This window comes from Podarcis bocagei, assembly GCF_964188305.1.
Source record: "Podarcis bocagei genome assembly, chromosome: 13".
NCBI lineage: Eukaryota > Metazoa > Chordata > Lepidosauria > Squamata > Lacertidae > Podarcis > Podarcis bocagei.
The window spans coordinates 3273612-3288216 of NC_138138.1; the positions used below are offsets into that span (position 1 = coordinate 3273612).

The window sequence follows — 14605 nt, forward strand, 5'->3', positions numbered from 1 at the left end:
AAATGGAAGCCCCTGGGAGGTTTCCCCCTGCGAGCAAGCGGTATCTGAATGTGAGGTGGCCCTGAACCCCACGGGCCGCCCCACTTTCTGCGCCTTTTCTTCTGGGGCGCTCGGCGCGCGGAGAGCGCACGTCCAACCAGGCGGCGCACCTGGCGCTCGGCGGGGCGGGCGGGCGAGGGGCAGCCAGTGGGCGCCTCCTCCTCGCCGGCCAGGTTGCCTCTGCCAGGTGCGCCCCTCCCGGCCCGGCGTGGGGGGGGGGGTCCTCGTCAGCTGACGGGCTGGGCGAGCGCGGCGCGCTTTCTGCGCCGACGGCGAGGGAGCAGGTTGGGCGCTGCCGGGCGCCGCCGCCGCCGCCGCGATGCTGCCTTGGCGGGCGGAAGTGGGCTGGGGCGCCGACGGAGCCGAGCTGCCTGCGGGCGCGCTGCTGCTGCCGTCGCCGCCGCTGCCACACCGAGAGCTCGGCCCCGCCAGCCGCCGACATCCCGCCGCGCCCGGAGCAGGTACCGTCTCGCCCCGCGGCGCGCCTCCCCGCCTTGCGCTCTGCCCTCTCTCTCTCTTTCCCCTCCTGTCCGTCGCGGCAGCAAACTTTTTCGGGAGAGAAAAGTTCTGGTGGGGAAAAGCAGCGCCAACTCCTTCCCAGGGCTGCCCGGCGGAAAGAGCGCGCGCGGAGCGCCTGTGCCCGCGGGCAAAGTGCGCGCGATCCTGGCTGTCGAGTTAAAGGAAAGCAGCCGGCAACTTTGTACGGAGCCTTCCGCGCCTCTAAACTTCAGGAGCTGCCTGTTGACTTTGTTTTTCTGGTCCGAGAGGTGATTAGATCTGTCTGTCTAACGATCGATCCATTCATAGTCCATGGATTCGATTGTGATCTGCCCGAAGGAGACAAGGTTTTGCTCCCCTTCTCTCCCTCTCCCCCTCCCCGACCCCCAGTTTCTGAAAGTGGTTCGGGGTGGAGGAATAAACGACAAGCAAAGCTGCGCGTGGCCGGCTGGGGAGACAACTCGGGGGGCTTTGAATGTTAGTAGTGGAATGTTGTTTTATGAATAAATGTGGTGTTACAAGAATTTCATGATGATGATTATTGGCAACCCCCTCCTAAAAAAGTGGGGAGGAAGAACCCAATGTAATTTCTATTAATTTTCATAAAGATGTAAAAAAGAGAAAGAAGTGCCGTACATGTTCACTGAAAGATCCAAAGGGGGACTCGTGATGATTGACATCCCCTCCGGGTTTGCAGATGGGACCCCCAGTAGCCCCATGGAGCAGAGGGAACAGGCTTGTGACACTCCCAAGGCTGACAAATTCACCATAGCATGAGCTTACATCTACTTTATCAGATGTAAGTGAGGCTGTGGAAGTTTATCCCACCAGTAAAAAAAGTTTCCTTATGTGGCCCAGCACAACACCCAGAGAGTAAGACTATGTTAACTGGAATCTAAATGTATACACTTTAAAGGAATCTTTAAATTTATGTGTTGAAGTTAAAGTACAGTAGTTGTAAAAGTAATCCAAGACTTACAAGACACAGCAGACAAGTTTGGCAGTTGTCAGAAAAATAGGTTAGATATGTAAGTTTTATTCAGGAGATAGCAGACATTTTCTTATCATTCATGATTAACGTACCAGAGAGGGGATTACACTTTGGGTCTTCTAGATTGCACTTTAAATTTTATTACAGTTCAAGGAATGAAGTCATGTTTGCATGCCCCTGAATATCTTTGAAAGGTAAATAGATTCTCTAATATCATTGGGAAAACAAGCATTTTTAAAGAGGTTTCCAGAAAGTTTATACCTTATTGTTGCTATATTAACCACTTGCAAATAAATGCTCATTGCTATAGAGTCTGTGACACTTATATGGCCATGTGTGGGCTATGAAATTAGCATTCTTAAAATTGTTTTAAGTCCATGAACTGAACCAAAAATGGTTCAGAAGGTCATTTTCTAAAAGTAGTCCTACTGTAGAAATAGTTTCCATAGAAAGTTCTATGCAATAGATCTTTTCTGATAAGTTTACATGTAGAAATGAAGAGGAAGAATGAAGAAATTTACTGCACTTGCCATCAAGATGGCTGCTGATATGCTGTTGCCGTTACTTCCATGGACAAACATTAGAAAAGCAACAGGAGTGGAAAAAACTGTACATTTAGACCACACTTACTATGGAGTAAACCTCATTAAAACGCTAAAACTTAACAAGTAAATCAGCATAGGATTGCACCAAAAAAATTAGCACAAGATCAAGGCTTGCCAAACAAGCATTTTACTAGGCAAGATTTTAGGAAGTTCATATCCTAAATTTCTCCAATTATCCCAATTTCTTACTGTTTATAAGGCTAAGTTTTTCTCCCAGTCCATGAACAGGAAACATTTGATCTATATAATTTAATTCATTGATATACTGTGTGGTGTTGTTTGTTTTTTTAAAAAAAGAATCATATGCACACCTACTTTGGAGCATGTTTAACTGAACTCAGTAAGAGCATCAAGGGGTGTGCATCAGATTGAGCTGAATATCTGAGGTACTGAAAACAGCTGCATTAATTTTAAATCAATGGATTGTAGACATTAATTAGGGTGCTTAAGAGCACTGGATTGTATGCACCACTGGAATATTTTTAAAAGCATGTTTCTTCAGTTTGATGTGCTTAACTATCTCCTTGAAATGAACTGGAAGTAAGGCTGCAGTAGTTGGATGTGAATGGGATTTACATCGGATGAAGTGAGATCAGCCTGTGAGATACCTTTAAAATACACAAAAAGTGTTGATCAGAAGGTTTAGGAATAAGGTTTTGCAATGCTTTCAGTTTTGGTCTTTGAGCTACACTAATAAACTTAAGTTTCTTCTTTTTGAACAAATATGATACCTTATGCAAAGGACTGAACCCAGGCTGAAGTGAGGGACTGATTTGATTTTCTCAGTTGTTCCTACAAGGCAAGTAAATTTGTTTCATTTCATTCCTCATAATTATTTGACAATAACTAAATAAATAAACGGAAAAGCTAACCAATCATCAACAGGAAATAAGAGGTCTCAGGACACTTTGTTTCGTATTGAGTTAAGCTTCTTCTTGCAGCTCATAAACACTTTGCAGCTCCTTCAGACTTTTCAGACCAGGCGTCCGTGTCCAAAAGGGAAATATGCTTGTTTTGGATCAAGGTAGGCAAAAAAGTTTATTTTAAGCTGATTTAGGCTGTAAATATACAATCTGTTTTTGAGGAGCAGGTACTGGATCCTTCCCTTTCAAAAGAGTGTGCATTAATATTACACACATGTAAAAATAGAGTTCCGGAAATTTATTTAGGAGGTTGCAATCTGAAATAAGTGGTGAAGGGCATGCTGGCAGATATTTCGGTCTTCTTTGTAGACAGTGAACTCATATTTATATCTATTTCTAGTTATATAATTGAAAATATACCAAATAGATTACCAGCTCAAAATAGTTTACATTTAATATGAGCTAGATAATAACTTGCAGTGATGATGTAACGTTGGTTATTTTAATTCAAAGCTAAGTTCTCCAGATATTTCAAACTGAACCTTGACATTTCAAGATTCAATTTATATTGCTAAGGTTTTGAATTAGTTGCAAACTCTGAAAATTAGAAGCATCATGCTACAGTTCTTCTTGGGAATGTACAATGCCATATGCCATACAGGGCATTTACCCCTATTTGTAGGTTCAGAGATTGCTGCATCAAAATTATCTGTTGCTGTTGTACCAGTATAAATGAACTTCTAATTGGTACAATTAAACATTTTTAGATCTGTCAATTGATTAAATAATGTTCAGTTGATTGATTAGCCTTTAACCTATTACTTTTAAGCAGCAGTTACATATTATTGAAACCTCAAAATAGGTACTTTTTTTAAAAAGAAGAAAATATGAGAATTTAGAATTAAGTAAAAGCTACTATACATTTTTGGTGGAAAATATCTTTAATATTTTCATTTTCATTCAACAAGAAAAAAAAGAAAGTGTGCCCTTAAATCTGGTTGATAAATCTACCAATTTAAATGTGCTAAGGTGTGCAACCCTAAAGAATTATTAGAAGTGCAAATTCACACCAGGATGACCAGTTGAAACATATCAGCTTCACTCTGATAAATGCAGCTCTGTTTGTTGGAGGCTCTCACAAAAAGGTTGCCCGAGATTTATTGGGGTGTTTGCCAGAGAGCACTATTTTTAAGAAGAAAAAGAAAGAAAAAGAAACCCCCACAGCAAATAAAGTTTTGAATCAGAGGCAACTTTCCACCCACACCCAGCAAATGTGTTTAGAAATGGGGAGTTAATTTATTATTGCATGCACTGAAGTTGTAGTGGGGATAAAGATATAATTGAGCACTTGCCACATATTATTGGACTACCCTTGAATGTTTCAGCATGTGCTTGATGCACCCACCATAAATTGCAATGCTGTGCATCAACAAGGGCAGGGCCAAATCAAGTAAATCTACAAAAATACTTCACAAATTGAGGTTCTGCCTCCCCCCCCATAAATCCTGGCTTCGGCCATGCACATCGACCCCCCCCCTTCATTAAAATTTGGTGTGGGGGATTGTTGTTGCTTTTTAAAAAGTTGAAATAGCTTGTAGGCCAGCAGAAACGGTTTTGAAATTTGTGGTGATAGGAGAATTAGATTTGTAATGTTTGAAAGCAGGCTATTTTAAGGAAATAAACAGAAGCTTCAGACTCAGCTATATCTGCAGGTATATTTTGGTGGACATAAGCTATTTACAGTTGTAGTCTAGAGCAGAAATGGCCATCTTTAGTGGCAATCCTATATACACTTCCTGGGAGTAGGTTCAATTGAATTAAGTGTGTTTTACTTATGAGTAGGCATGCATAGGTTTGCACGCTTTATCAGCAGGGGTGGACCTTTACAGTTCTGTTTATGTTAGTAAGTGAAATAAAAGCTATTTATTTTCCTCTGCTGATATTTAATTTATTTTTTATATTGGTATCCAGCCCTTAATACAAAGAGCTTAGAATAGCATTTTAGCCTTGCAGCAACCTGGGTGTGTGTGGCCCAAGGTTGCGGAGCCATGCTGGGTCATGGCAAAGGTCCATCATTTTGTTTCCAATGGTTTGGCAAATGTATCTGAGATGTAGGAAGGCAGATACGTCCTTCCCACACATATGGCGCCTGGGGGTAGGTCTACTGCTTCTGAACCTGGAAGGTCATTTGACTGTTTTAGTTAATAGCCAGCAAGCGATGGCTGGGTGGGGATTTGAATCTTGAGTTTCCCACACCCATATCTACCACTCTATTCACTACAGAATTTGAAGTTGTATGCTTACATCCTAAGCAAAAAGGCTTGGGTCCCCATATTTTGCAAAGCCAATCATTGTAAGTATAGGTTACAAGATACTGCCATACCTTTGTTTACATTTAAAATAATTTCATATTGGTAAAGGGCAGGAAATCCAAGCTAAAATTTAATTCCCAGATGGTACTGAGCAGGACGTGGTTCAACATTTGTTATGACCAAGTTAGCAGCTACAGTTTGCAACCACATTTCAAGCTTACTCTTTGCAGACTTGCAGAGCAGTCCTAGGGAGGTCAGGTGGCAGGATGGGACGCGTCCATGCCAGGGGAACCACCACTTCCTCAGGCCTCCCAGGCTCACAGCAGCCACAAAGGAAGACAGATGAGGAATGGCTTTCCCCCTAGCTTCTCCCCCCTTTTCTTGCAGTATCTTTCTTTTTAAAATGTTCTCTCCCACCAATTCCAATGGGAGAGAAAATATCCACATCAGCTTCAGGGATGGCATAGTTGCCTCCCCAAGGAAGAAGGGAAGACCCATTGCCCTGGCTGTCCCACTGTTGGCTCTCCACAGGTGGTAAAGGCAAAAAGGGAATATTTGTGGAGGGATCCAAAGCTTCCCCCAAGATGCTTCAGAATGCCTTTACCACCTGCCGATTACCACCATTAGGAAAGCCACAGCAGTGGGCCTTTTCAGTCATGATCCAAGTAGGACCTCCAAAGCAGATTGATCTCTGCCCACCGAGAGGGAGTTTCATCATGCTCTAGAGCTCCTCCCAGGACCTAAGAAAAGAACATTTAGGGGATAAACTAGATAGGTGACTGCGTGTACACACTCACAAGTCCCAGGGTTGATCTTTTCAAACACTAATGATGTGGAGGTTTGCAAATAAAAGCATGAATCTCATTAGAGACAGGTAAACCCTGCTGCAAAACCTCTTTAACAGACTGTCAGCACAATGGCTAGGAGTAAAGCTAATTACATGAGGCAAGTAGTCCTGTGGCTTGTGTGGCCCACCTGTTCAAGGCACGTGCGCATTATGTTCTAAAAGGAAACAGGTATTTCTAGAACATTTTCATACAGAACAGATTGTAACCCAAATCTGCCTTAGCCAGGCCATGCATGGATTGGGGGATGCTATGTGTTCAAATGATGAGCCTTAGCTCATATAGTTTAACGAGTGCTGAGCCAATAAGATCTTTTGGGGCACAGCCAGCTAAAAGGAAACAAGACCAAAGTACAGGAGAGTGATAGGAATAGTCTTTTTTTATCGCATGCATACAAGTGCCACAAAAATTATGTTGTGTGACTGGCTTGGTCAAGTGGATCCCGGCTGCCCTGGATATTATGTAGAAGCATTGGCTGTGAAACGGATGGTGCTTTCAGAGGATCCCCTTCAAAAGAGCTTCCCTTCTGTGTTTATGGAAGACTTGTCAAGAGGTCTACAAATGTTACCAGCTTGCTCACTCAGTGTGCTACTCTTTTCTTCATCTAAAAAGTGTTTGTGTGTGTGTGTGTCTATTTATATGGAAAGAGGTGCACGAGAGTGTCATTTCCAGAAAGACAGGGCACAGGACAAAATAGTCTTTTTGAAATTTCCTCGTGAGTTGCCTGAACAAAACTCTGACTGGCCATTTGACCAGGTGAGTGGCTGTCTACAAAAGGCCTCTCTGGTCCAGCATCTGTCCCTCACAGCAGCCAAACACGTGGCTTTGGGAAGCCCATAAACTGGCATATGGCACCTGCTGTCAAATAAAAGCGTAACAGTTGCATGAATATGTGTTGCTGGCTCTGTAGGATTTTACTGAGACAACCTTAGGGCTCAGGACGATAGTTTGCCCCTTTCCTCCTTTATTTTTTGCTTTGTTGTCCTCCACACTGGATATATCAGTTCAGAAACATATAGCTCCCATAAGCACATATCTTGGACTTCTTGACTCACTATTTGGGAATCACGTGATATAACCACTTTTTACACATGGCCTCCAAAGTCAATCAGCTACACTATTTTCACTAGGCTACCTATCTATAACTTGCTTACCTGGGGCATTTGTGGCAACACCAGCAGCCCAGAGAGAAAGGAAGCCATTTATTGGAAGGCTTCTGTTGGTCACCTGGAGGAAATCCTTAAGTGCCACAGGTGGCCAGGCAAGAGCTGCTCTTGGTGACACTGGTATCAGCACAGACCCTGTGAAACGGCCTCCGGAAGGGGTGCTTTGCAGAATCAGCTGCTGGACTGAGGTTGCTGCTTGCCTTGTTCAAAACATCTGACAGCTAAAGCGATCCAGGAGGAATGCAAGCAAAAGTTTAAGTAGATTAATGTAAGCAGGGGGAGGGGGAAATAAAAAAGAGTAGTTTTTCTTTCTCTTCCCTTATCAACAGCGAATCCCTTCTCCGTGGAGAAGGGGGGAAAGTTGCAAATTGAAACAGTGAAAAGGACTGTCCGTGTAACACCAGGTCAACGGCAACTGCATTAATCATTTTAATCTGCCCCATTGAAATTAATGGGATGTCACTCGTTTAAAACTGGAGTCAGCAGACACACAAGGGCTGTCAGATACTCAAGTAAGCAAACTGGAACAAGCTGAGCAGGTGAACAATATGTTGATTGGAGGCATTTTCGGAATCCTTTTGCCTATCTACATGAGGTGCGAAAATGTGTCCAGCATTTCAAGTCTATGGAATCCTTTGTCACTTGAAATGCCTTGAACAGTCCAAGAAAAATTAGGAAGCAATGTCAGAATTAATGAATACAGCTCCTAAAACATCTTGGAACTGAACAAAACAAATAGAAGACTCTTGTCCTCATCTCAGTATTTTATTCTTTAAGTCTTGAGTTATTATACAAGTTCCGTAAACTATTGAGTGTCTTCTTCCCATTCCACACCATCCTATTCATTTGTGAGCCAAATATTCCTATTTTGTGTCTTTGAGCTACGGTAAAGAGCACGCTGGAGCCTCTTCTCCTTTTTATTTTGTATTGGCATGTTCAATAAATAGGGAGTATTGGCCAATGTTAGTCATCCTCAGAGCGGAGCTACTGAAACAAAGGCTTATTTGAGTATGACTTAGTTGGGATACCAGCCATAGCATTCAATATCCCTTAGTATTTTGTACAAGTTGACCAAATGGAAAGCAGCACAGAGGCCCTGTACCAATTTATGTTACTGAAAAGAGGATTTTGGCCAATGCATCTTGTCACACAGGGAAGAGAAAGGCGGCCTCTGCCCAAACCCCATCTCCAGCTCTTCAAGACGCCAAGATCCCTGTCCTGTCCTCTCTTGCTTCTGGTCAGCTGGTTTTGTATGATGCTGCCTTTACTACTTGGGTTAAAATGAAGCAGAATATGTCCATAATAATATACATTGCTGACCTCTGCAATCCCAGGGCTGCAATCCCATTCAGATTTAGGCCCATTCATTTCTGTGGGGCTGTTGTGCCTGACTTGCCGCAAGGTCTGTACCTCTGACTCTTAGGTATTTTTGTATCATTTGTGTTAAAAAATGAAGCTTCCCCCCACCCCCTTTACAGAATTTCAAATACAGAGAAGTGAAAGCAAGGAAGGAGAGGTTTAAAATTATTACGAAGAGAATAGTTACCTTCTTTTATCACATATATTGATATAAATTGGCCTGACAAGAAGAAAGTGTTCTTAATAAACAATCTATTGGTTATTCTTGCTAGAATTGAAGTGCTGTGATAACGGATGACTACAAAAATATAATTATATTGCATTTTCTGTAAATTATTTTGTGTGTGTGTTCCCAATTAATTTCTTCTTTATTTTAGTATTTTGTTTTTTTAAAAAGCCAGGCATATAAATGCTTCAGGTTTGTGGCCTATTCCTGTATGGTTTGCTTGGAAGTACCTTTGGTGGGATGTAGAGGGTTGTGGCTTTAGCTGCGTGTTGTTTGCCAGGCTGTGTGTGCAAAGGGACAGGGGCCACCCTCACCTGGTGTGCAGGTCCCTGAGGTGGAAGACATGTAACCAGCAGCAAATTCCTATAAGTAGCTATGGTAGAAACAATGACTAAACATTGTTTTTCTATAGAAAAGTTACATATAGATGTGCCAACAGAGAAAAGGAGGAAATGAATTGGTCTTAACAAATTATAACTTTGTTTCTTACACATCTTGATAGTCCTGGGGGATGGGGAACAAGCTTAATGGAAATGAGAGAAAGCCTTTATGTTTCGCAGGTTTTGTTTCTAGAAATGGACCTTTTCGTTAGTTATTATTTGTGGTCTGCTGGAGAGGAAATTAAAAATAGAATTAAAATGGTTCTAAAGTAGAATCTTACATAGGAATTGAGAGGTCTACTTTATTAAATCCCCATAATAAAGTTAATTATGAGCTGGTGGTGGAGATATGGAACACTTTTAATTAAAGCCTGTTTGCAATTTTGGACAAGGATATCCAATACATTCATCCAGAATAAACTACATTTTCAGTTCAAGGAAAACTATGTGTGCGTTTTTTATGTAAGAGTTTAAAAAGTGCTGTTGGATCAGGCCATGGGCGCACCGAGTCCACCAGGCCAAGGTTCTGGAGAAGTCTACAGCCGGGGATGAAGGCAGCGGTCCAGCTCTGAGTTTGGTCCTAGCTGTGATATTCAAGGTTTCCTGCCTCTGAAGGTGGAAGTTCAATTTTTCAAGTATAGCTAATCGCCACTGATAGACCTAGTTCCCAATTAAAAAATGTCTAATTCTTCTTTAAAGCCATTCAAGCTAATGAGACCCCCCCCCCAATCTCCTGACAGTGAATTCCACATGCTTCTTTTTGTTTAGTTTCTTTGGGTGATCAGTGTCGATCATTTTGGTTCCCCCTTTCTAGCTCTGTGATGCTCTTTTTTGAGATGGGGCAACCAGATGAGAGCACACACACACCTGCTAGCCTTGACTGTTTCATAACAGTCTAATAAAAGGAAATTAAAGATCACTCAGAAAAATAAGGGAAATGAAAAGCAGGAAGTTAGGTAAATTTACATTCCTGGGTAGAGGGGAGATTTAGGTGGAAGTTTTTCCCCTCTCTAACTAACTTCGAGATTTTTCTTATAGAAAGTTTGTTAGGCTACCATTCCGTGAGAGATGGCATTAGCGTGACCTGGTAGTCAACCATACATGGATGGTAGGCAGAGTTCAGCTTGGGAGATGTGCCGACGAGGCTTAAAGGATCCAGTCACCAGGGGCCAGAGCAGCCAGGCATTGTCCATGTCGGTTCATTTTTCTTGGGGGCAAAGCTTATCACTATAAAAGGCAGGAAAACAAACCAAAAATATTATCATTCATTTAAGGTTTAAATACTGTAATCTATTTCTCATTTGAATCATTTTAAATCAAAGTGTTGCCTTACAATGCAATTCTGGGCTGCATCAATAGGAGTATAGCATCTAGATCAAGGGAAGTAATAGTGCCACTGTATTCTGCTCTGGTCAGACCTCACCTGGAGTACTGTGTCCAGTTCTGGGCACCACAGTTCAAGAAGGACACTGACAAACTGGAACGTGTCCAGAGGAGGGCAACCAAAATGGTCAAAGGCCTGGAAACGATGCCTTATGAGGAACGGCTAAGGGAGCTGGGCATGTTTAGCCTGGAGAAGAGGAGGTTAAGGGGTGATATGATAGCCATGTTCAAATGTATAAAAGGATGTCACATAGAGGAGGGAGAAAGGTTGTTTTCTGCTGCTCCAGAGAAGCGGACACGGAGCAATGGATCCAAACTACAAGAAAGAAGATTCCACCTAAACATTAGGAAGAACTTCCTGACAGTAAGAGCTGTTTGACAGTGGAATTTGCTGCCAAGGAGTGTGGTGGAGTCTCCTACTTTGGAGGTCTTTAAGCAGAGGCTTGACAACCATATGTCCGGAGTGCTCTGATGGTGTTTCCTGCTTGGCAGGGGGTTGGACTCGATGGCCCTTGTGGTCTCTTCCAACTCTATGATTCTATGATTCTATGATTCTAAGTTGCTGAGGAGAAACAATTTGCTGGTATTACTGTGGCACAGAAAGGGTTGTCAAGCAGTGCAATCTGTGCAAGTTTCCTTGGAAGGGCATCTTCCGTGCCCTTAATCCCAATGAAGCTGGCGTAGGATTGCAGCCTCAGACTGCGCACAGTTACTTGCAGTAAATCCCATTGAATAAAGTGAGGCAGTTTAAACACAGACTTGGGTCATGCAGGTTTAGCAGCCCACTTGTTGTTCAAATTCAAGCAATATGTTGCAAATTTCTTAGGCACAAAGTGCTTAAATCTTTCCCATTGAAAGAACAACACTACTTAACTTTTGTCAATCTGAAACACCCCCAGCACCTCACCACTCTTTAAATGTGCCCCAAATTTCATGGAAAGGTTTGTTGCATGGTTTAGATTGCTTTATTTTGAATCCAGGTTGTTCATCCTGATTTTTACCATAGATATTCCATAGATTCCCCCTCAACACATAATGCACGAGTGAATTTTGCTCCAGAGTCCACCTTCTTCACTTAATTTAATCAAATATGAACCCTCTGTGTAGTCAAAGGCTTCATAAAATACCAAGCACAAAGACAGCAATGGGGGTGTGACCATTAGCTTCGCAGAAGTTTAGTTTACTTACTGAATTCCTAATAATGTCAGGATTTGGTGGGTTGGGAGAAAGCCAGTCTTGTCTGGATGGACATACTTGAAAGTTATCCATTTCAGTCTGTTAGGAAACCCATCATAAATAGCTTGTCGCCTTACCTTGTAACAAGATATGTTTCTACCTAGAACGATTGTTGTTGTTGTTGTTATTCTGCCCTTCATCCGGAGATCACAGGGCAGTTAAAGATCTAACTCCCTTTCTGGAGGTTCTCCATAGCTCAGGCAGGGGAGCACCTAAGCACAGCATGCAAGCTTCCTCTCCCCTGCGTGTCCCAAGGGTCCTGGGAAGAGGCGGGGCAGGAGGAAGGTTGCTGCTGATTTCAGGCATGTGGTTTTCTGACGTCTTATAACCATTGGATGTGCCTAATTTTTTGTATCAGCACTATTACATACCTGTGATACTTGTAATAAAAATCCATAAAGAAACCTTGGAGGGGGGGAGCACTGAGTAGTAAAACCATCAGAGCCTAGGGATTTATTCATAGAATCCCACAATGGTAGAGTTGGAAGGGATCCCAGGGGTCATCTAGTCTAACCCCCTGCAGTGCAGGAATCGCAACTAAAGAATCCAAGACAGATGACCAAGACAGGTGTTTCCTGCTTGGCAGGGGGTTGGACTCGATGGCCCTTGTGGTCTCTTCCAACTCTATGATTCTATGATTCTATGACCATCCAACCTCTGCTTCAAAACCTCCAAGGAAGGAGAGACCCCCGCCTCTCGAGGGAGTCTGTTCCACTGTCACAATAAATTATTCTGCTGTCACTCATATCAAACACATTGTCGTTTTCAAGCACTGGGGAATTGACTTCAGATAATCCAAGATATACTATTTTAATGTTTTGGATGTATCATAGAGAGACTGATAATATTTACTGAATATCTGAGTAGTAGAATGCACTTTGCTGCCATCAGAGCTTTGAATATATGGTGTTTTAGATATTTTTAAGTCCCGTGATTTCAAAGAGAAAGCACTTGCCCCATGGAAATCAACAGGACTTTAAAAAATGTCACTTGGCCCTGAGCAGAATGTACTTTCCCCATCAAATACGGTTTATTCCCCACTGATTGCTAGCCTGAAATAACTTGCATGGAGATGTTGATGCAAATTTTGGAGCACAAGTCAAGCTTGGTTACTTTTGTCAAACAACTGTGTGATAGGAGTTTTTATCAATTGGTTGGAAGAGAATGGAAATGGTGTTGGGGCAGGAAGACATTGTAGAAATTAGAGCTACAGAAGCAGTTTCCCATAATAGCAGGTTAGCCAGCAGCCCTAAAATACACCCAGCCACTTTGGTCTATGGAACTGGCAGTTTTTACCTATGGCATATAAAGTTTGCTCCACATGTACAAGGAATCAGCCTTTTACTGTGGCAGCACCTGGGACTCCTCCTTAGGCCAGCATATGCAGACATGATATTTTATTTAAGAACCAACTCTGTCAATTTTATCTATATTTTGACAACTTCATTATGTCTCCTTGTTTTTAAAGTCTGTAGATTTTATAAGTACAGTGGTACCTCGGGTTACATACGCTTCAGGTTACAGACTCCGCTAACCCATAAATAGTACCTCGGGTTAAGAACTTTGCTTCAGGACGAGAACAGAAATCAGGCTCCGGCGGTGGCAGTGGGAGGCTCCATTAGCTAAAGTGGTACTTCAGGTTAAGTACAGTTTCAGGTTAAGAACAGACCTCCGGAATGAATTAAGTACTTAACCCAAGGTACCACTGTATTTTTAATGAATATTTCATACTATTTTACATAAACTGCTTAGAGGGTGTTTTTTCTTTCTTTTATTTGTTTTTTTATAAATCTTGTGTAAAATTAGGAAGTCACGTCTGCTGAGGCTCAGACCCTAAGAGTCTGCATATTCCTCATGGTAGAGCCTGATGAGCGGAGCAGAGTGACAGCGCAAAGCTGAGAGCAAAAGCCAACCAGAAAGTCACCTGCCTATGATTCCGGCTCCCCCAAGAAGAAGGCTTGGACCCTGATGGTGCAGGCATGAGCTCAAAGCGCACTAAACTCTGTAGGGGCACTTTCCCAGGCACCACCCTCAACACCCCCTCCCCATTCCTGACCTTTGTGCATTCAGTGCAAAGATCTGAAGGGAAATTCCGTGTGCATTCAGCTGAACATGCTCAGAGGCCTCCCAGCCACCAGGAACCCTGGTAATACAAGCTGAGCATTCTGAGGGTCTGGCATCAAACCTTCGCCCTAAATGCAGAAATTTCAGGAGTGAAGGAGACCACATCTGTTGCATAGCTTGTGCCACCAGCTGCCCAGCCATGAGGCGCTTGCAGGCAGCAAGGCTTCTCCACACCAGTTGCTGGAAGCCTCAGGAGGGGTCCTGTTCTGCTCCCTGGTTTCCCACAGGCACTGGGTGGGAGACTGTGAGAAGAGGCCTGATCCTGCAGATGGCCATCCAGCCTCTGCTTAAAAACCTCCAAGGAAGAAGAGTCCCCCACCTCCCGAGGGAGTCCGTTTCCCTGTCAAATAGCACGATAAATTCTTCTGCTGTCCCTCTGTCATTCTTCTGAAGCTCCATGTCTACCTTGATCAGGTGACTGACGGGCGCTCCTTTTCCTTTCCTTCTCACTGCACTCACTGCCACCTCTTCCTGGGAAGCAAAGCTCCTCACAGCCCAGGGCACAACAGCCCTCTCCATCTCAGCCAAGCTGCGGGCGGAGCAGTTCAGCCCCCACCAGGAAGGGGGGTCCCGAGGCT

At 43.2% G+C, this 14605-nt stretch overlaps 1 protein-coding gene across 2 annotated transcripts in view; it reads left to right on the forward strand.

Moving 5' to 3' along the window:
* Window positions 1–447: 447 nt before the first annotated feature.
* The window catches only part of IKZF1 (IKAROS family zinc finger 1), a 75198-nt gene continuing 61040 nt past the window's right edge, over window positions 448–14605 (forward strand). The window contains exon 1 of one of the 2 annotated variants that reach the window (XM_081168553.1): window positions 448–500. The gene's annotated coding sequence lies outside the window, so the exon portion shown is untranslated. Of the gene's footprint in view, window positions 501–1419; window positions 1439–14605 lie in introns of those variants that run through there. The other variant, XM_081168554.1, reaches the window with a different exon arrangement.